Source organism: Microcaecilia unicolor, chromosome 5 (assembly GCF_901765095.1).
Source record: "Microcaecilia unicolor chromosome 5, aMicUni1.1, whole genome shotgun sequence".
In the NCBI taxonomy this organism is placed as follows: Eukaryota; Metazoa; Chordata; class Amphibia; order Gymnophiona; family Siphonopidae; genus Microcaecilia; species Microcaecilia unicolor.
Genome location: NC_044035.1, coordinates 106,855,113 through 106,876,341, shown reverse-complemented (window position 1 = coordinate 106,876,341; position 21,229 = coordinate 106,855,113).

The following is a 21,229-nucleotide window of genomic DNA, read 5'->3' as shown; positions in this document are numbered from 1 at the left end:
TTCAGTCTTCAGTTCCCTTCTGGCAGCCTGGTTTATATTATTTAAGGCAGGGAGTCATTCGGATGGCAGCTGTGAAATTTATTTTTCTATTGGATTTCTCTTTATGAACATATAAAGCTTCTTTCACCAATTTTGTGTTCCTCTGGTGACTGGTTATGTGCCTCAGTGATTATTTGGTGTCCTATAGTTAACATATGTTTTCCCAGCTGGGAGCTGAATTTCTAAAACTAATTTTATTCTGGTTTCTGGTTATATGACGTTTTGAGTGGAATTCAGTATGTACATTAAAAGAATCCCTAAGTGCTACCCTAAAGGAATCATTTATTCCATATCCTAAACTTTCATTAGCAAGTGGTGGGGAAGCTTTCCTCTTTATAACAGAATATCCACCCTGGTAGAATGGTGGGGGAGTGGGGAGTGGGGAGGCGGGGAAGGGGAAGAAATAATCAGACTGATTTTTTTTTTTACATGGGTACAGATGCATTTACCTGTGTAAAAACGTCTGATCATTCCCCCTATCATGTACTATATAAAATATGCATTAATGCTAAAAGCTGTATGTTGGAATAGAGGAGTAGTTTAGTGGTTAGTGCAGTGGACTCTGATGCTGGGGAACTGGGTTCAATTCCAACTATAGCTCCTTGTGACTCTGGGCAAGTCACTTAACCCTCCATTGTCCCAGGTACAAATAAGTACCTGTATATACTATGTAAACCGCTCTGAATGTAGTTGGAAAACCCACAGAAAGGTGGTATATAATTCCCATTTCTGGTAATGTAAACATGTTAGATATTTAAGGGTTGATAATCAGCCAGTGGAGCTCAACTAAGTGCTGACTGTACCCCAGAACACCCCCAAATATCTGGATTTCAGTTCAGTGCTATCCAAGCATTTTCAGTGGCACTAAGGGGGAGATTCTATGTATGGTGTGTGGAAATCATTTTCGCCTAAGCGTATTCTATAAGATTTAGGTGCGGTATATAAAATATGCTTAGTTGATATCCCAGCATCTGAAACTAAGCATATCAATTTATACCAATGAAAACATGTCGCAAATCCCTACGTGGACTGGGCCATATTCTATAATAATATGGGTAAATTTGGGAATGCCCATTTCCCAACCCATAGCCATGGCTCTTTTGAACTGCACGCTTTAGAATTTAGGCGCAGTTCATTACAGCATATGCTTAGCGAGTTATGCATGTAAATTCTAATTATTGCCAATTAGTGCTCATTATTGCTTGTTAAGTGCTATTTACAATGCTGATTGGCTCATTAATGCCAATTAAGTTACACACGTTATGGAATATGCTTAGATGTAGGCGCAGAACGCTAGGTGTGATATATAGAATCCGGCAGTAACCGCTTAAGTGCTGCTGAAAGTGACCAATTAGCCCCTAACGAATTATTTAGCCAGCCAGGAGCCATTGCTGGCTGGTTAAATTGCTTGGAATATTGACTCCCTAAAAGGTAACTCTGGCATTTAGGTGTTAGAGCTGTACAGGGGAGATTTGATTCATTTCTTTTCATTATGTCAACTTTTCTTTGCTTGTTTAATTTTGTTTTGTTTCACTAAGTTTTTCTTTTCTGTGCACTTTGGCAATAATGCACATTAACAACTTCCCATGAGCTCCACCCCCTGACAATTAACCTTTTGCTAAAACTTAACAGTATAATAATTTCTCTGTGCTTCTCCCTATTTACCCAGTTGTCTGTGCACTGCTTCCCCTCTTCCCCCAGAAATCCTTCTGCACTTATCCCATCCCCTTGGGGTCAAAATGCAGCAGGAATGATTATCAGTAAATCCTGTCCTTCCACTGCCATGCATCAAAATGGTACGGATGCAAGGAGTAATGATAATATTATCGGGAAGGGGGGTGCTGTTTTGTAAGTACGAGACTCAGTTTAGTTGACTTTGGTATAAAATAGAAGAAAAGGAAATAAAATGAGGCACAGTTTCATCTTTTTTTGTTTCATTTGCAAAAGGAAACTGTACAAAATAGAAAATGTGCACTTTTTTTGCCAGTCCAAGGAGGTTTAGCAGGAATAATAAACGACTGAGTGATTGCATGTCTGCTATTCAAAAATGGATGCGTTTGAATAGATTAGCTTTAAATTTTAGTAAAACTGAATTGATGTTTTGGGGAAATGATGCAGATCTTTTACAACATCAGTCTGTGAGCTTGGGTGATTCTGTGTTGCCAGTATAGGAATGTGTGCATGTATTGGGCGTAATTTTTGACCCTTTAAGTATGAAGGATCAAGTACTGCAAGTGGTTAAATCAGCGTTTCTTCAGCTTCATCTGTTAGCTAAGTTGCGATCTATGTTACCATCTGTGTGGAACCATCACCAGTATAAGCAAACTATGCACTGCTGAGGCTGGTCATTGCTAAGTTACAAAATACACTATGGGGAGTGCTTGTGATTCACTGAGAAGTTTTATTTCACATAACATATATATATTTTTTAATATCTCCTAGAGATTGTTTTTGCCCATGGCCATTCAACAAGAAGGTCTTAATCTTTGGACGTGGAGAATTTATATTTTTTGATTTTTCTAGCCAGTGCATGCTATTCTATAACTATGTGCATATCTTTGATAGATCCAATGCATTTTTTCTAGTGAAAAAGGTGCCGGTACTCAAATGACAGGCTACCCTTCAGGGGTGGGGTGATTATTGAGGCAGAATTGGTGTGCAGGGCCTGAGCTCTTTGATTAAAACTTGGGGACCATGGGTTAATTTTAGCAGATAATGGAAAAGGTGCCGGTACTCAGTACCCTGAAGTACCCCCTCAAAAAAAGCCCTGAATAGATCATACTTTGAAAGTTAGTGTTCACGTGGGTGGGGTCTAGGCAGAGAAGGTGGGGGTGCATGCTCATACACATAGAATAATGTGTTACGCATGTATCTCCTGAATCTAGATGCAGTGGCATTCCTAGGGGGGGCAGTGGGTGCGGTCCACCCTGGGTGCACGCCGCTGGGGGGGAACTGTTCCGGGGCAGAGGGAGCATGGAACGAAGGAAGGACAGGCGCGCGCGGCACCCCCCCCCCAGCGGCGTGCACCCGTGGGGGGGGGTTCTTTCGCGGGGGTGTGTTCTTTTGCCGGGGGGGGTCGCGCTGCATCCGGGGGGGCTGTGCTGCATCCAGGGGGGCGCTGCACCCGGGAGGACGGGGCACATTGGCGATCCGCTCCGGGTGTCAGCCCCCCTAGGAACGCCACTGTCTAGATGTGAGCATTTACACACGATTTATGGCTAGAATAAGTGCTCACACCTAAACACTTTTGTGCATTTATAGTCAGTTATAGTAGCATAGGCGCCAGCCTGCCACTGCCCCACCCCCCCCCCCCACCGACGCCCGCCGTACCTTTAAATATTATAGTTTTGCTGGAGTCGCGGGCAGCCGGCATTGAAAACATCAGCAGGCTCATCGCGTTCCAGCAGCCTTCCCTCGTCGCAACTCGCAAGTCGGATGATGGCTCCGCCCTCGTAGAAACAGGAAATACGTCAGAAGAGGGCGGAGCCATCATCCGACTTGCGAGTTGCGACGAGGGAAGGCTGCTGGAACGCGATGAGCCTGCTGATGTCTTCAATGCCGGCTGCCCGCGACTCCAGCAAAACTATAATATTTAAAGGTATGGCAGGGGGGGCAGGAAGGACACAGGGCAAATGGGAGAGGAGAGGAGGGTTGCTGCACATGGTGGAAGAAGGGGAGGGGAGAGGAGGGTTGCTGGACATGGTGGAAGAAGGGGAGAGGAGGGTTGCTGGACATGGTGGAAGTAGGGGAGAGGAGAGGGCAGGGGAGAGGAGGGTTGCTGGACTGGTAGAAGAAGGGGAGAGGAGAGGGCAGGGGAGAGGAGGGTTGCTGGACATGGTTGGATGGAGGGAAGGGGAGAGGAGGGTTGCTGGACATGGTGCATGAAGGGGAGAGGAGAGGGCAGGGGAGAGGAGGGTTGCTGGACATGGTGGAAGAAGGGAAGAGGAGGGTTGCTGGACATGGGTGGATTGAGGGAAGGGGAGAGGAGGGTTGCTGCACATGGTGGATGAAGGGGAGAGGAGAGGGCAGGGGAGAGGAGGGTTGCTGAACATGGGTGGATGGAGGGGAGAGGAGAGGGCAGGGGAGAGGAGAGTTGCTGGACATGGGTGGATGGAGGGGAGGGTAGGGGGGAGAGGAGGGTTGCTGGACATGGAGGGGGAGGGAAGAGAGAGGAAGGAGATGAGATGAGGGAAAAGGAAAAGAGGAGAAAAACTGCACATGGATGAAGAAAATAGGCAAAAGCTGGATCCACTGGACAGTCAAGTTTGCGGAGGACCCAGCTTTTACTTACGGATGTAGGACAAGAAATGAAGAAGAAAGGCGGAAAGTAAAGAAATAAATGGAAAGGAAGCCCTGGAAACGGAGTTAAGAGGACAGATAGCAGCAGAATCGGATACTGGGTCAGCATGATCAGAAAAACAAAGTCACCAGATAACAAAGGTAGAAAAGATCATTTTATTTTCATTATAGTGTTTGGAATATGTCCACTTTGAGAATCAGGTGCTCAACATTAAAAGTTTATTTACTTATTTATGACATTTTATCCCACATTAAACATGAATTAGGATGTTTTGTGGCTCTACATGAGAATTATGATATTATGATCCCTTGTTTCAATATTGTTGACGGTCTGCATTTTTCGTATGGGTGGTATATTGGTGTATTAGGTTCTGCCCAGTGTAATATTTATGGTACAGTAAGGTTCTGAGTGTGTTTTTGCACAAAGTTGTGCATAGTGTTTTGGAGTTGAGCGATTGTGGTTAGTATATGCTTTGAGCAACCACTTTATTCTTTGACATATGATACATAGCTAATATCTAAATTTAATAAAAGGTATTAATTGCGACATTTATTTTTATTTTTTTTTCTGTGTGTGATCAGACAATTATGGATTTAAGCTCCACCTATGGCCCCACCCCATAACCTCGCCCCCTTTAGCCTCCCCAAACAGTTGGGCCACCGACCGCCTATGTATAGTAGTTTTCTATAAGGGACAGTAGGGGCCTATTTTCCTTAATAGAATAGTCTCCAAATAGTAGCCTTCTAAACACCTAAAATAGTCGCTGTTATGGATTCAAGTTTGGAATCAGTATTAATTATGTTTCGTTTTGTTTTTATTTGTGTTTGTTATAGCTGTAACCTGCTTAGGTGATAAGCAGGATATAAATGAAATAAATAATCAAATCAATAGAACTGTCCTCCATAAGTCATGTTAAACACCTAACAGTTTAGTATACAGGGCCCTAAGAGCTGTGGTTTAATAATGACTTTTTTCCACGCGCCCAGAATGATGAAAGGCCTTTTTAATGAAGTACTTTTATAACTCATTGTCGCATGGAAACATTCGTAGTCTCAGATTACACATACGATAACGGCAGTATATTGAAAGAAAATCATGTAAGCAAACCACAGTCATCAAGGATTGCAGTTGTAATTAACTTTAACGTTGATAGTTGCAAAGTTTCTTTTGCTCTAGATCACACTGGGTCTTGTAGTTTAAGATGAAAAGCGAAGCAGGTGAACCACTTACAATGGTAACCAAAGAAGGACAAGAGAGATGATAAAAGAAAAATGAAACACTTAGACTGAAGAAAATGGATATGGTCAAAACATTTTAAAAAACACATGTAGAGTTTACCCCCCAAAAACCTTTTTGGTAAGCTACATATTTATTTTCCAGGTAAATCCTAAAATATCAAACATGAAACTATGCAACGGTAAAAACTACTCATGTCCATGTTTTGGCATCATGCCTTTTGGGGTATATTCTTTTGAAACTTAGATCAATACCTTGGAACAGTACATAAGTAATGCCATACTGGGAAAAGACCAAGGGTCCATCGAGCCCAGCATCCTGTCCATGACAGCGGCCAATCCAGGCCAAGGGCACCTGGCAAGCTTCCCAAATGTACAAACATTCTATACACGTTATTCCTGGAATTGTGGATTTTTCCCAAGTCCATTTAGTAGTGGTCTATGGAATTGTCCTTTAGGAAACCGTCCAACCCCCTTTTAAACTCTGCCAAGTTAACCGCCTTCACCACGTTCTCCGGCAACAAATTCCAGAGTTTAATTATGCGTTGGGTGAAGAAAACCTTTCTCTGATTTGTTTTAAATTTACTACACTGTAGTTTCATCGCATGCCCCCTAGTCCTAGTATTTTTGGAAAGCGTGAACAGATGCTTCACATCCACCTGTTCCACTCCACTCATTATTTTATATACCTCTATCATATCTCCCCTCAGCCGTCTCTTTTCCAAGCTGAAAAGCCCTAGCCTAGTAATAGGAGAACATTCCAAATAAGACAGCACTTTTTCATTAATGTGGAAAGGTGATCACAATCTTTGAAAGAAGAATCAATAGAGTACTGTCTTTATATGTACATAGTTTTCATGATAAACATTCCAGATTTGGGAATCCATATGAAAAATAATATATTAGTGTTTCATGTTCACGAGAAACATGTCATATTAATTAAATGATATATTGTAGTCAAAGACCCACCAGATGCTCAGGAAAAGAAACAAGGGCAAAGCATCATACTTAATAATGTATCTATATAAACTAGTTCAGATTAACTGCACATTGAGCCCAGCATCCTACCTTCAACAGTGGATAATTCAGGTCACAAGTATCTGACAAGGTGACAAACTGTAAATTACATTCAAGGTTAGTTATATATAAGGATATTTTATATGCAAATCTACTTGGCTGATAATGGCTTATGGACCTTTCTTCCAGGAAAGTGTCTTTTTAAACCCAGCTATATTAACTGCCTTAGCCATATCTTCTGGCAAGAAATTCCACAGCTTAACTGTGTGCTGAGTAAAATAAATAATTTCTCCAAATTAGTTTTAAATGTGCCACTTATTAATTCCATGATGTGTCTCCTAGTCTTAGTACTATCTAAAAGGGTAAACAATTGTTCCCTATTTACCCCTTCCACAACACTGCAGAAACCTCTTTTATATCTCCTCACAGTCATCTCTTCTCCAAGCTGAAGAGCCCTAACCTCTTTAATCTTTCTCCATAGGGGAGCTGTTCAATCACCTTTATCATTTTTGCCACTCTTTTCCATACTTTTTCTAGTTCCACTATATCTTCTTTCAGATGAGGTGAACACGACTGCAAACAACATTCAAGGTGAGGTTACATCATGGGTTGATGCAGAGGCATTAAGATATTCTCTACTTAATTTTCCATTCCTTTTGTAAAAATATCTAGCATTCTATTCTCTTTTTTAACTACCACTAGAGAAAGAGCCATGGAATCCAATGCATTGTCCACAATGATAGCAAGATTCTTTTACTGGTTGGTGGCTCCTAATACAGGATGCAGCACCATGATCCTATAGCTTGCATTGATTTTCTCTGTTTATATCTCTTTGCATGTCTCCATTTTAAATTTAATCTGCCTGAGGAAGGAGATTTCGGCCTCCAAAAGCTAATTTTAAAATGTTTCAATTAGCCCATTAGAAAGATTTCACCTTATTTTGCATTTTTTGTTTATCTGCCATTCAGATGCCCAGTCCCCTACCCTCACAAAGTCCTATAATTCCTCATAAACTGCTCATAACTTAATATTGTAACTTTGAAAAATATTGTGTCATCAGCAAATTGATCTTCTCACGTGACATTTTTTTTTCAAGATCATTTAAATCATTGCTTCCTATTCCGTTAATTTTTAATTTGCTCCACCTTGGTCAAGTGCTTTCTGAAAATCCAGATATTCAGTCAACTGATTGGTCTTTGTCCACATATTTATTAACCCCTTTAAAAATTCCAAAGACTTCCATTTGCTAAATCTATGTTGATTCTGACTATTAAGCCATGTTTAACCATATTTTCAGTAGTTTTGGTTTGTTTTTGAATGGCTTCCACCATTTTATCCAAACTCATTGGTTTGTGGTTTCCTGGATCCCCCCTGGAGCTCTTTTTTGTCTAATTTTATGTTTGTTCAATTTTTTAGGATTTACCTCAAGAGTACATTTATCAAAGTTTTTGGAATAAACTCTACATATGGTTTTAATAAGTTTTTATGCCATTTAGTTGATCTCTTCAATATAAGTGCTTTATTTTTCTTCTATAACTGCTCTTGTCCTTCTTTAGTTTCTGTAGTTTCTCTTTTTCTAAAAAAAAAAAAAAAAGGAAGAACAGAGGCTGCTTTATATATCTGCCAAAAAAAAAAAAGGCATGGGCAAAAGGACATAGTACGAAGGTAGTAACAGTATAGGCCTCATTCAACTTTCCAACACATGAGTTCAAAATGCAATCCATTTAAGCTTCAGATACATTTTCTCAAATGTATTTAAAACTCAAATGTAACATATTTCAAACTCATTTGCTGAAAAAATAAGGATTTCTAACCCTTTTTACTGAATATAAGATAGTTTTATTTATTACCACTCCTCTGCTAAGAAAGTAAGAGGAGAGCTTCCTTATATTGAGAATCCCTAGACAGGTCAGTTAGCCTCATAGATGGTTCGATGTGCTAAGAATGTGTGTTCAAAATCATCGCACAGTTTCTTAATGTACACTAAACTTCTTTATTCCCTATGTGGAAAACTAATGCATTATGAATGAATGCAGTGTGAGTACAAAACCTTGGTAACGTGTATAGTTTTCCTGCATCAAGTTTTTCTGTGCACAAATTTTAATTTATTGCTTTACACCAGAAATGATCGGTCCCTCATCAGTGAAAACACTAATGCCTGACTGAAAATTAAATGAGGATTGGTTCTAGGGATGCATATTTGTTAGCACATTTTGGGGGGCTTTTACAAAGTCACGCTAGCGTTTTTAGTGTGCACTAATGATTAGCGTGCTCTAAATGCTAGAGATGCCCCTAGGAATATATGAAAAAAAATTACATATGATACTCCGTATATCAATTCTCCAAATTTAACACTATCCGTGACTTCTCTCAATGGAGGGGGCTCCTATATCTTCCAATAACAACGCCTGGTCTGGAGCTGGGCATTGTCATAGGAATATATGGGCATCTCTAACATTCAGCACACACTTATTTTTAGCGTATGCTAAAAACACTAGTGCGCCTTTGTAAAAGGACCCCTCAATTCTTTACTGTGTATTTAAAAACCTAGTTTATGAGGTAGGAAAACAGCTGAAGGGTGGAGAAGAAATACACAAAAGGCATGCAAATAAATATAGCAGCTCTTTATTAAAAGGACTGGACACGGGCTGTGTTTCAGCCTACATGGCCTGCCTCAAGAGTCCAAAATATCCAAAGTATAGTATTCAGTTCCGGCCACAGATTGAGCTGAGATGCTCCAGAGAAGTGTACAGTCAGCATCAGAAGCCCTGTGTGATGAGGCTTATAGATCTTCTTCAAACAGGGGGACCTCATAGATACTTTTGAAGATCTGTAAGCCTCATCTTACAGGGCTCCTGATGCTTCTCTGGAGCATCTCAGCTTTGTCTGTGTCCATGAACAAATTATGCACACAATTGAGGGATCTTAAAACAGATTCTTTCCCTGTGCTCAGATTTGCAAATATAGTAGTCTCCAGGGTAATATTGCAAATAGAGAATTTCCCACATGAAATTTAATCATGTGTTCTCCATCTAGTGCATTTCTACTGTCGATAGCCTGCAAGTCAGAGAGGCACAAAAACTCCTTTAGTTTCGTGCCCCTACTGAAAGCAAACCGAAATGAAGTTTCAGTAAATACTTAGACAGGGGCGACAGGGGCGGTCGCACGGGACCTCGCACTTGCAGGGGCCCTGCGCCGTGCTGGGCCAGGAGGGAGTTGGAGGGAGATGGCGATGTGCTAGAAGGGTGGGGGTGGGGTGGGGTGGTTGGACCTGCTGGAAAGGCGAGCACAAGAGGGGAGAGAGAGATCAGACTGGGGGAGGGAAGAGATAGAGACCAGATTGGGGGGTGTGGAGTGGAACAGGTGCTGGACCCAGACAAAGAGAAGGAATTATGCCAGACCTCAAGGGGGCAGAAGATAGAGAGACAGAGAAATGCTGAACCTGTGGAGTATGGGAGGAAGGGGACGGACTGGGCGTGGAATAAGAATAAGGGACAGAGGGCAAAGCTGGAAAAGGGTGGCTAGGGATGCTAAGAAGTCACAAAGCAGATGTTGAACAGGAACACAGTGGAGAGATGCTGGACAGGATTGATGGGATGCAGAGAGAAGTACATAAGTACATAAGCATTGCCATACCGGGACAGACCGAAGGCACATCAAGCCCAGCATCCTGCTTCCAACAGTGGACAATCCAGGTCACAAGTACCTGGCAAAATGCTCCTTATCCTAGAAATAAGCAGTGGATTTTCCCCTAGTCCATTTTAATAATGGCTTATGGACTTTTCTTTTAGGAAGCTATCCAAACCTTTTTTAAACCCCACTAAGCTAACTGCTTTTACTACATTCTCTGGTAATGAATTCCAGAGTTTAATTACACATTGAGTGAAGAAATATTTTCTCTGATTCGTTTTAAATTTAGTAGTACATAAGTACATAAGTAATGCCACACTGGGAAAAGACCAAGGGTCCATGGAGCCCAGCATCCTATCCACGACAGCGGCCAATCCAGGCCAAGGGCACCTGGCAAGCTTCCCAAACGTACAAACATTCTATACATGTTATTCCTGGAATTGTGGATTTATCCCAAGTCCATTTAGTAGTGGTTTATGGACTTGTCCTTTAGGAAACCATAAAACCCCTTTTTAAACTCTGCTAAGCTAATCGCCTTCACCACGTTCTCCGGCAACGAATTCCAGAGTTTAATTATGCGTTGGGTGAAGAAATATTTTCTCCTATTTGTTTTAAATTTACTACACTGTAGTTTCTTTAACTACTACTTTGTAGCTTCATTGCATGCCCCCTAGTCCTAGTATGTTTTCAAGATGGACAGCAGATATGGAGAGATAAGAAAAGTGAAATGGACAGAAGATCCAGAAAAAGCAGAAGAGACACAGACTGAATCAAATGTAAAACTAAAATGCTCAGACTACAAAGGTAGAAAAAATTATTTATTTTTGAATTTATTGGTTGGAACATATCAGCTTTGGAAAATAAACCAAATGAATATGGCTTCACTCTAAACACGATCCTGGATTTGTTCAACAAACACACCTTGGATATCAGATACTCTTGCAAGATACCCATAAATCCAGAAGAAAACAGCAAACCTCAATGTGTTGGTTAATGAACCTCAGTAGTAACGTGCTGTGCCCATAGGCGTAGACTGGGGGGGCGAGGGGGGGCAATGCCCCCCCAAACGACGCGAGGCGCCGCCGCGCCATTAGTTTTAAAAAAAAAACACATGCAGGCACGCGCTCCTCTCCATCCGCTTGGCTTCCCTGCCCTCTCTATCTGCGTCCCGCCTTCCTCTGATGTCATTTCCTTTCGGGCGGGACGCAGACAGAGAGGGCAGGGAAGCCAAGCGGACGGAGAGGAGTGTGTCCGTCTACCCTTCTCTCTTCCTCCCTCCCTCCGGCGCAGGCAGCAGTCTTTTCCAGCGTTCTTGGCAGCGGTAGCGTTGTACACGCTGCCTTTGGCTCTGCCCCGAAGCCTTCTCTTCAAGTTCCTGTTCCTGCATAGGTGGGAACAGGAACTTGAAGAGAAGGCTTCCGGGGCAGACCGAAGGCAGTGTGTACATCGCTACCGCTGCCAGGAATGCTGAAAAAGCTGAAGACTGTTGCCTGCACCGGAGGGAGGGAGGAAGAGAGGGGGTAAACGGAGTCACCATCTTGGACCTCGGGGGGGGGGGGAGCAAAGGGAAGATGGATGAGACTGGGAGGGGTGGGAAGCAGAGGGAAGGAGCAGGAGATGAATGGGACTGGGAGGGGTGGGAAGCAGAGGGAAGGAGCAAGAGATGGATGGGACTGGGAGGGATGGGAAGCAGAGGGAAGGAGCAGGAGATGGATGGGACTGGGAGGGGTGGGAAGCAGAGGGAAGGAGCAGGAGATGAATGGGACTGGGAGGGGTGGGAAGCAGAGGGAAGGAGCAGGAGATGAATGGGACTGGGAGGGGTGGGAAGCAGAGGGAAGGAGCAAGAGATGGATGGGACTGCGAGGGGTGGGGAGCAGAGGGATGGACCAGGAGATGGATGGGATTGGGAGAGGTCAGGCACAGCAGAGGGAAGGAGCAGAAGATGGATGGGACGGAGGGATGGTGAGCAGAGGGAAGGAACAGAAGATGGATGGAACTGGGAGGGGTGGGGAGCAGAGGGAAGGAGCAAGAGATGGATGGGACTGGGAGGGTGGGGAGCAGAGGGAAGCCTACTGGAAAGAAGACATTGCATAAAACAGAAGACACTGGGATCAAAGCGAATAGAAAAACTAAATGATCAGACAACAAAGGTAAATAAAAGTATTTTTGAAATGTGCATCTGTGATATTTTGCTTGTAAATTTCATTTCCTTCCTCCATATTAGCATATTCATTTGCATATGTATATATGCAAATGATATGCTAATATGCTCCGCCCATTCTTTGCCCCCCCCAAATGAAACAGTCAAACTACGCCTATGGCTGTGCCTTTATGGACTTAAGTGTCTTACATATTCAAATCGTTATTAGTTCACTAGCCGCCACCATCCTACACACTTTTTAGTGATTCAATAAACTTTTTTTTGAAAATGAATAACCTCAGTAAACTACTTTATACTCTTCTATGCTGTTGAGTCCTCATCTTTAAAATGTAGTTCTTAATATAGTCAGCTTTCAGGCACTCTTCTCCAACATGGCATGTGTTTTGCTGGAACGCTTTTTCAAGGATATCCCCTAATAACAGCCACAGCTCATCCTGCCAACATTTGCCAAACGTAGTCAAGATGTGGCTGATATTAGGGGACATCCTTGAAAAAGCGTTCCAGTGAAATACGTGTCGTGTCGGAGAAGAGTGCCCCTAAGCCATAAATAGGAATTTATAGGAATGTAAGCCAGAAATAACATATGTGTACACAGTCAGTTTAAAATTCTGCAAATCTAGAAATGGTCATAAAAGCTAGATTCTATATATAGCGCCTGAAAAATCTGTGTGGAAAAAAATTACCCCTAGGCGTATTCTCTAAATTACGACTAAATTTTATAGAATAGACTTAAACTTCCACACAGTATATAGAATATACTGAGTGACTCGCAGCATGACCAAATTTGGTTGCGTCCATTTAGGCTATGTTTTACTTGGCATAAATCCTGACATCCAAATTAGGCACAGATCGGGTGTATTGTATAATAATCTGCATAGATTTTAGAAACACCCATGTCCCACCCATGGCCACACCCCCTTTTCAACTATGCAACTTAGAATTTAGGCACACCACGTTACAGAATGCACTTAGCAAGTTATCACGTAAATCTCAATTAATGCCAATTAGCGCTGATAATTGTTTGTTGCCATCCAATTAACAGCACTGATTGGCTAGTTAACCAATTAAGTTATGCACATTGTTACAGAATACACTTCAGTTTCTGAACAGATTTTCAGGCGCCATATATAGAATTTGAGGGAAATTGTGTAATGCCCGTGACCTAGGCGCTACTGGATTTGGGGTCCAACCTGGTTGGAGAAGGTCGGTTCAGAGGGCATGCACCCAATTTGCACATACAATTTAATTGATTAATGAACCAATTATCATTGATAATTGGGAGCTAATAATCAATTATCAGCATTAATGGGTGTTAATTGAAATTTGCGTGCACATTTTTAGTCACGTGGCCATGGGAGGGTCATGGGTGGATCAGGTGTGTTCCTAGAATTTATGTACGCATTTGTAGAATAAGAGGGGTCTGTGCCTAATTTAGATGTGAAGATTTACACCATGGTTCACTTGGTGTAAATCCTCACATCTATAGTTAGGCGCTAAGCGTATTCTATAAACGGCACCTAAGTTTCAGCACCGTTTATAGAATTGCTATTTACAGAAGTTGGTCCCTAATGTGTAGGTCATGACGGTGCATTAATTCTTATCATGACACTGCAGTTAACTATACCACAAGAAGTGCAATTAACCTATACTGCCTTATTAGCCATGTCATTTAACATGCATTAGCAATCATTCATTGCACTAACTGTACTGCTTCCCTCCCCAAAGTGCTTGGAAAACCCCAAACAGTTACTGCAAAGGATTTACAATTACCACAGGCTTATTTTTGCTGTTAACACGAGTTTATAAGATCCAAGTACGGATTAGTAAACATGGATCCATATGTTAAAGCAGTAGCCATGTGTCTAGATCCAATACTCCTTTCCTTGCTATCCTCCTGACCAGGAATCTTAACTATGTCTTACTTGTCCTTGTTTATATTTGTAAATACTATAATTATAATAATTTATATTGCATTGGTAGATGTAAGCAGCTCTTTATAGACATGTATAACTGACAGGCCCTGCTCCTTGCAGCTTACAGTCTAGTCAAGAAAACCTGACAACACATTCCGACAAAAGCAAATAAGGCTTGAGTATAAATCACCCATACAGATTTGTAGCTACTGGAAACGATAATTTCACTTTCTATAGCAGATCTTATCCAATAGTCTGCAGCATTTCAGAAATGCACGCCACAGCAAAGCTCTGTAAAGGAGAAAGGAAAGCACTGAACTATTATTACTGTTCCACAATAGTAAACTGAATCAGAGGGAAGATTTCCCCATAGAGCACGAATAAAAGCCCCGACTTTTCACAGAGGTAATCTGTGGCTGCACACTGGGACTTTCTGCTGAAATTAATCAGAGGGAAGGAAAATGCTGATTTGGGAACTTTAATTACTCCATTGAGGGTAGCCAGCTATGTTAGCTTTTATGCTAAATATAAATTATTTTCATTGAAGGAAATGTTTAATTTTTTTATAGTATCCCGTCTCTTCTTTATCCATTATTTAATATGGTTTTAAAAATCTTTATACTATTCTTTCACAAACGTACAAGATTTGGAAAGTTGGTTGGCACATATTTATGTAGCTTTTGGAATGTTTCTTTACGCTTTTGATTGTGGAAAGTAAATGAAATAATATTTGCAGTGATAGCCTACTTTAAGTCTAAGCTCTATTCACTTGCCAATATTTAAAAACTTTTAAGTGGATTTGGTGAAGACAGAGAAGTTGAAGCGTTGGTCCTTCAGAAAACTGGATTCTTTCTTCTATTTATTTTCACCATTTATACACCATTGAGTATAGTTGCTCATGCGTAAGTTAGTCATATATGACTAGATTCTATATAACATGCCTAAAAAATTGGCACTGAAAAAAATACACCTAGGCATCCTATATAATAATTCTCACCTCCAACGTTCCATGCTTGGGACCCTGGGTCCCTGGCTGCAAGTGGTCTGCGAGGCAGACACGCAGGACGTCACTGACGTCAACATAGCTGATTGCAAGGCAAGGGGAGGAGTAGGGAAACACGCGCAGCGTGTTTCCCTACTCCTCCTACTGCCTCGGAATCAGCTGTCACCCCCCCCCCCCCCCCGCGCTATGGCCCCCTCAAAACCCACCCCCTCCCGCGAACCTGTCGATCCCCCCCCCCCGCCGGAACGCCGAAAACTGCCGCCGCCGTTGTTGTGCTACCTTCCCTTCCCTTCCCGTAGGTTGTTCAATCATCTTCTTAGAAAGTTTAACTCTGTGCGTCTGACGTCAGATGCACGGAGTTAAACTTTCTAAGATGATTGAACAACCTACGGGAAGGAAAGGGAAGGTAGCACAACAACGGCGGCGACGGTGGTGGCAGTTTTCGGCGTTCCGGGGTGGGGGGGATCGACAGGTTCACGGGAGGGGGTGGGTTCGAGGGGGCCGTAGCACGGGGGGGGGGGGGGGGGATTGCCTGCCTAAGGCCCGTTTCCTTGCCTACAGAAACGGGCCTTTTTTACTAGTATTCTATAAAGTATGCCTAAATTTCTGCATGGTTTATAGAATATGCTGAGCGTCCATTCATGTGACTAAATTTAGTTGTGGGCAGTTACACTAAATTAGGCATGGACTAGGTGTATTCTATAACAACGCACATAGATTTTAGAAACACTCATGACTCATCCATTCCACACCTGTGGCCACACCCCCTTTTCAACTATGCGATTTACACACATCAATTTGCAGAACACATTTAGATAGTTGTGCATGTAAATTCTAATTAATGCCAATTAGTCAATAATTGCTTGTTAATTGGCAATTATTGGCACTGATTGGCTTGTTAACTAATTAGGTTCTGCACGCAAATCCAGAATATGACTGGATATGTGCAAACAACTTAAGTCATGCTATATAGAATCCGGGGATAGGGGAGAATTCTATATATGTCACCAATCAAATTAGCGCCAAAAAAGTGCTATTCTATAAAACATGTTTAAAGTTAGGCACTGTTTATAGAATAGTGCTTATGCTCAGGAATCACGCCTAAGTTTAGGCATGGCCGTTTTCACCAGCTGAAACATGGTGCAAATTTTCACACCTAAATTAGGCACATTGTCCCCTTATTCTATAACTATGTGCATTAACTTTAGGATGCCCCAGTTTTGCCCATGACACTCCTATTTCTGTGCCCTCCTTTTGAACTTACATGTAAAATTTAGGCATAGATCCCACATCTAAATTTACATGCATATATTCCAATTAAATCTAATTAGTGACAGTAATTGCTTGTTAACAAGCCAATTAGCACTAATTAGCTTATTGTTGAATTAAATTGTGTGTGCAAATTAGGCATGCACCCAAATTTGCGTGCACACTTTTAAGTGACTTTAATAGAATTAGGGGGATAATTATGAACTCATGCTAGTATTCTATAACAGCAATTCCATGTACAATTGCCATTATGGAATTCATGCTTAGAGGGGCATTTGCGAAAGGGATGTCCAAGTTTTGATTTGGACGTCCTCACAAAATGTCCCAATCCAGGGGCAAAGAAACCCGCATTTTTGAAACAAAATGGACGTCAATCTTTCATTTCAAAAATACCGTCAGAGACGTCCAAATCCTTAAATTTGGTCATCCTTAGATTTGGTCGTCCCTAGACATGGACATTTCTGATTTTCAGCGATAATCGAAACCAAGGAAATCCATCTCAGAAACAACCAAATGCAAGCCATTTGGACGTGGGAGGAGCCAGCATTTGTAGTGCACTGGTCCCCCTGACATGCTAGGACAACAACCGGGCACCCTAGGGAGCACTGCAGTGGACTTCATAAATTGCTACCAGGTACATAGCTCCCTTACCTTGTGTGCTGAGCCCCCAAAACCCACTACCCACAACTGTACACCACTACCATAGCTCTTACGGGTGAAGGGGGGCACCTAGATGTGGGTACAGTGGGTTTCTGGTGGGTTTTGGAGGGCTAGCTCTTTCCTCCACAAACGTAACAGGTAGGGGGGGATGGGCCTGGGTCCGCCTGCCTGAAGTACACTGCACCCACTAAAACTGCTCCAGGGACCTGCATACTGCTGTGATGGACCTGAGTATGACATTTGAGGCTGGCATAGAGGCTGACACAAAATATTTTGAAAGATGTTTTTTGAGGGTGGGAGGGGGTTAGTGACCACTGAGGGAGTAACGGGATGTCATCCCCAATTCTCTCCGGTGGTCATCTGGTCATTTTGGGCAACTTTTTGTACCTTAGTCATAAGAAAAACAGGTCCGGGTGAAAACGTCCAAGTGCTCATCAGGGACGTCCTTCTTTTTTTCGATTATAAGTCAAGGACGTCCAAGTGTAAGGCACGCCCAAGTCCCGCCTTCGTTACGCCTCTGACACGCCCCCGTGAACTTTGGCCATCCCTGCAACGGAGTGTAGTTGGGGACATCTAAAATCGGATTTCGATTATACCGATTTGGACGACCCTGGGAGAAGGACGTCCATCTTCCGATTTTTGTCGAAAGAAGGGCGTCCTCTTTCGAAAATGAACCCATCCATTAGCGTGCATCATCCCGACACATAACTTTAGGTGATTGATACAGAATTATCCCCTTAGGACTAGATTCTACATATCGTGCCTTGATTTCCATGCTTTAATTTAAGAAAATATTATAGAATATGGACCAGTGCTGCTCCGCGTAACTAAATTTAGTCATGGTTTATTGCACCAACTAAAACCTGGTATAAATCCTGATGCCTAACTTAGGCACAGAGCTGATGTATTCTATAACAATGTGCATAGATTTTAGAAATGCCCATGACCCGCCCAGTACACTCCCATAACCACGCCCACTTTTCAACGATGCAACTTAGAATTTACGCACACCACATTATAGAATATGCTTAGCAAGTAGTGTGTTTAAATTCTAATTAATGCCAGCTATTGCTGATAATTGCTTGTTAACATCCAATTATCAGCGTTGGTTAGCTTGTTAACTATTTAAGTTATGCGCATTATTAGAAAATACTCTTCGATTTCCACACAAATATCTAGGTGCGATATAAGCATGTAAGCATGTAAGACCGATAAATAAACAGCAGCTTAGTATATAGACACCTTGATAAATTAGACAACACTCAAAGTTATTGTAGAATTAGTCTTACAATGAATGCCTGTCATGAAATGACTGCCTGTGTTTCTTGTGGGTGCATATCCTTCAAAAGTAGGACTGTAAAAGGCTTGTCAAAGCATTATAAATAATCCATACTAGTCTATCATTAAAGAAACCTTTGATTCCTCCTGGCTTACTAAACAGTTCCTGCTAGTTTTAAAGAGAAAGATTTACCCCTAAGGTACCTGTATTTGTAAGACCCACATTTTCAGCAGGATTAATGTTTTCTTGCAATTGTAGTTAAAGGGGAAACCAGAAAAGCAAAACCCTTATGCTAAGTCTATCTTGTCAGTTTAAATTAAAAACCTATTGTTCTGATTGTCTTCAAAGGATGTCTGCAGGGTGAAAGTTGAGAGTTCTTGGAGTTCTGGCTCATGGATATTGTGTGGGAAAATAAAGGGAGGACCAGCCTCATTTTCTTAAAGAATGAGCTTTCTGAAGTCTTACTTTACAACACTGGAAGCTCATTTTTTTCCTAGCCCTGCATCCCTCCTCACCTTCTTCCTTTTTTCCACCCTCACCCCATACCATGGACAGGAGGAGGATTTCCAGCCATTTAAAACCATCACAAATTGTTCACAAATCGTTCCGTAACAGACCATAAAACCGAAGCTTTGTAGTTAACAATGTTCTTTTTAAGCAGAACACACATTTTAAAATTCGGTCTTTTGGATTTTCTACTGTATTCCAATTACAAAATGTTTCTTTTTGAGAAGGGACAAATAACAGGAAATCTCAAATAACACTACAGCAGTATTCCCCCCCCCCCCCCCTCCCTAGATTTTGGAAGGAATGCATGTCAGAAACATATTTGTCTTCCCTATATTTCTCAAATACTTTGCAAGCTCCTTAGAACTGTGACTTTCTCATATATTGAACTGTACAGAAATGTTAAGTAATAAAAAAACGTGGTAACATAGTAGATGATGGCAGAAAAAGACATGCACTGTCCATCCAGTCTGCCCAACAAGATATACTCATAGCATAAGGTATGATGTGGTACTACATATGTATACTCAATCTTGATTTGTCCTTGCCATTTTCAGGACACAGACTGTAGAAGTCTGCCTGGCACTTGCCTATCTGTCCAGTCATGATCACGGCACAGACACAGGCGTAGCTAGGTGGGGTGCAAGGAGAGCAGCTGCTCCCCCAAATGGATTTTGAATGAATTGGTGCCTATGATAGATTGGTCCTTCAGTCTTGCACTGGCACCTATTTTACAAAACATCTACTTCCTCTGACATCAAAACCTGGCTATGTTTCTCGGCACAGACAGTAGAAGTCTGCCCAGCATTTGCCTATCTGTCCAGCCACAAAAAAGACACAGACTGTAGAAGTGTTGCCATCTAATCACTGCTAAGCTTGTTTGGTTTCATGCCTTCTATACAGGATTCCTTTGTGTTTATCCCACACATATGAATTCTGTTACCGTTTTCAACTCCTCCACTTATCACGGGAGGGCATTCCAGGTTATCGACAACCCTCTCCATGAAAAAGTACTTCCTGACATTATTCCTGAGTAGGCCCCCTGCAACCTCAATCCTTATATGTTCCATGTCTCTCACACACATATTAAATAGAATCGGCCCTAGTACCAACCCATGAAGCACTTTACTAGTCACCTTCCTTTCCTCCGAGTGGATTCCATTTACCATCTCCCTCTGTTGTCTTTTGGACAAAAGTAATTTGTGTACGATTGTTTAATATATAATTTAAAATAGAAGTGTTGTTTTTACCTCTGAGGCCACTCCACTGTACCCATCAGATATTTTGTTCTCTGGCACAAAGATACAATTTTCTTGTCAGATTTGTAATCTGGGTGGGTTTTTTTTGGACTCCTCTTTCTCCTTTAGATCTCAAATTCACCTTGTGATTAAGAACTCATATTTCAAATTACGCTTGTTAAGTAAATTGTGTACCTGTTACCTACAGCCAATTTCCAAGCTATGATGTTGGGTAGCTTGGACTACTGCAATGTGGTCTACTTAGGTTTGCCAACCTCTTTTGCAGAACTCTGCTGTATGGCTTGTCCAGTTTTGTACATGTGACCTCTTTTCTGAAGAATACTCTCAGTTACAAGCCTAACTGATAGCAGTTAAGTGTGAGCATTTACACCAGCTTTTGATCCTGACAAAAGGTATGAGGTAACACCTGGCAAAGCTGTGGTTCACCTCTGAATGGTACAAGGAGGACTTGACTGAGGAATCCTTGGAGATATACTGGAAGCATCTATTTAGACCATTTGGCTTACAACAGGGCAGGCATACCTGAAAAGGAAAGGGATTTAGCAGGAAGCCTCAGAGGTATGCAAAATGCTGTCAAAACAATAGTTTGTATTGAATTGAAATCCTGCAGTTGAAAAATCTATAATAGTGGATTCCCTACAATTAACGTGTGGGTACCAAAAGCTGAAGCTAGCTCTAAATGAAAAAATCTAAACAGTACTTTTTCTCTGAGACTGAGGAAAGAAAGTGGAGGAGAGCCTAGTGGTTAGTGCAGCCCACTTTGATCAGGGGGAACTGCATTCAATTCCCACTGCAGCTCCATGTGACTCTGGGCAAGTCACTTAACCCTTCATTCTCAGGTACAAATAAGTACCTATATAATATGTAAACCACTTTAAATGCAGTTGAAAAAAGCACAGAAATGCAGTATTTGAAGTCCAATTCCCTTTACTACTTTCATGTATTTTAAATGTGTCA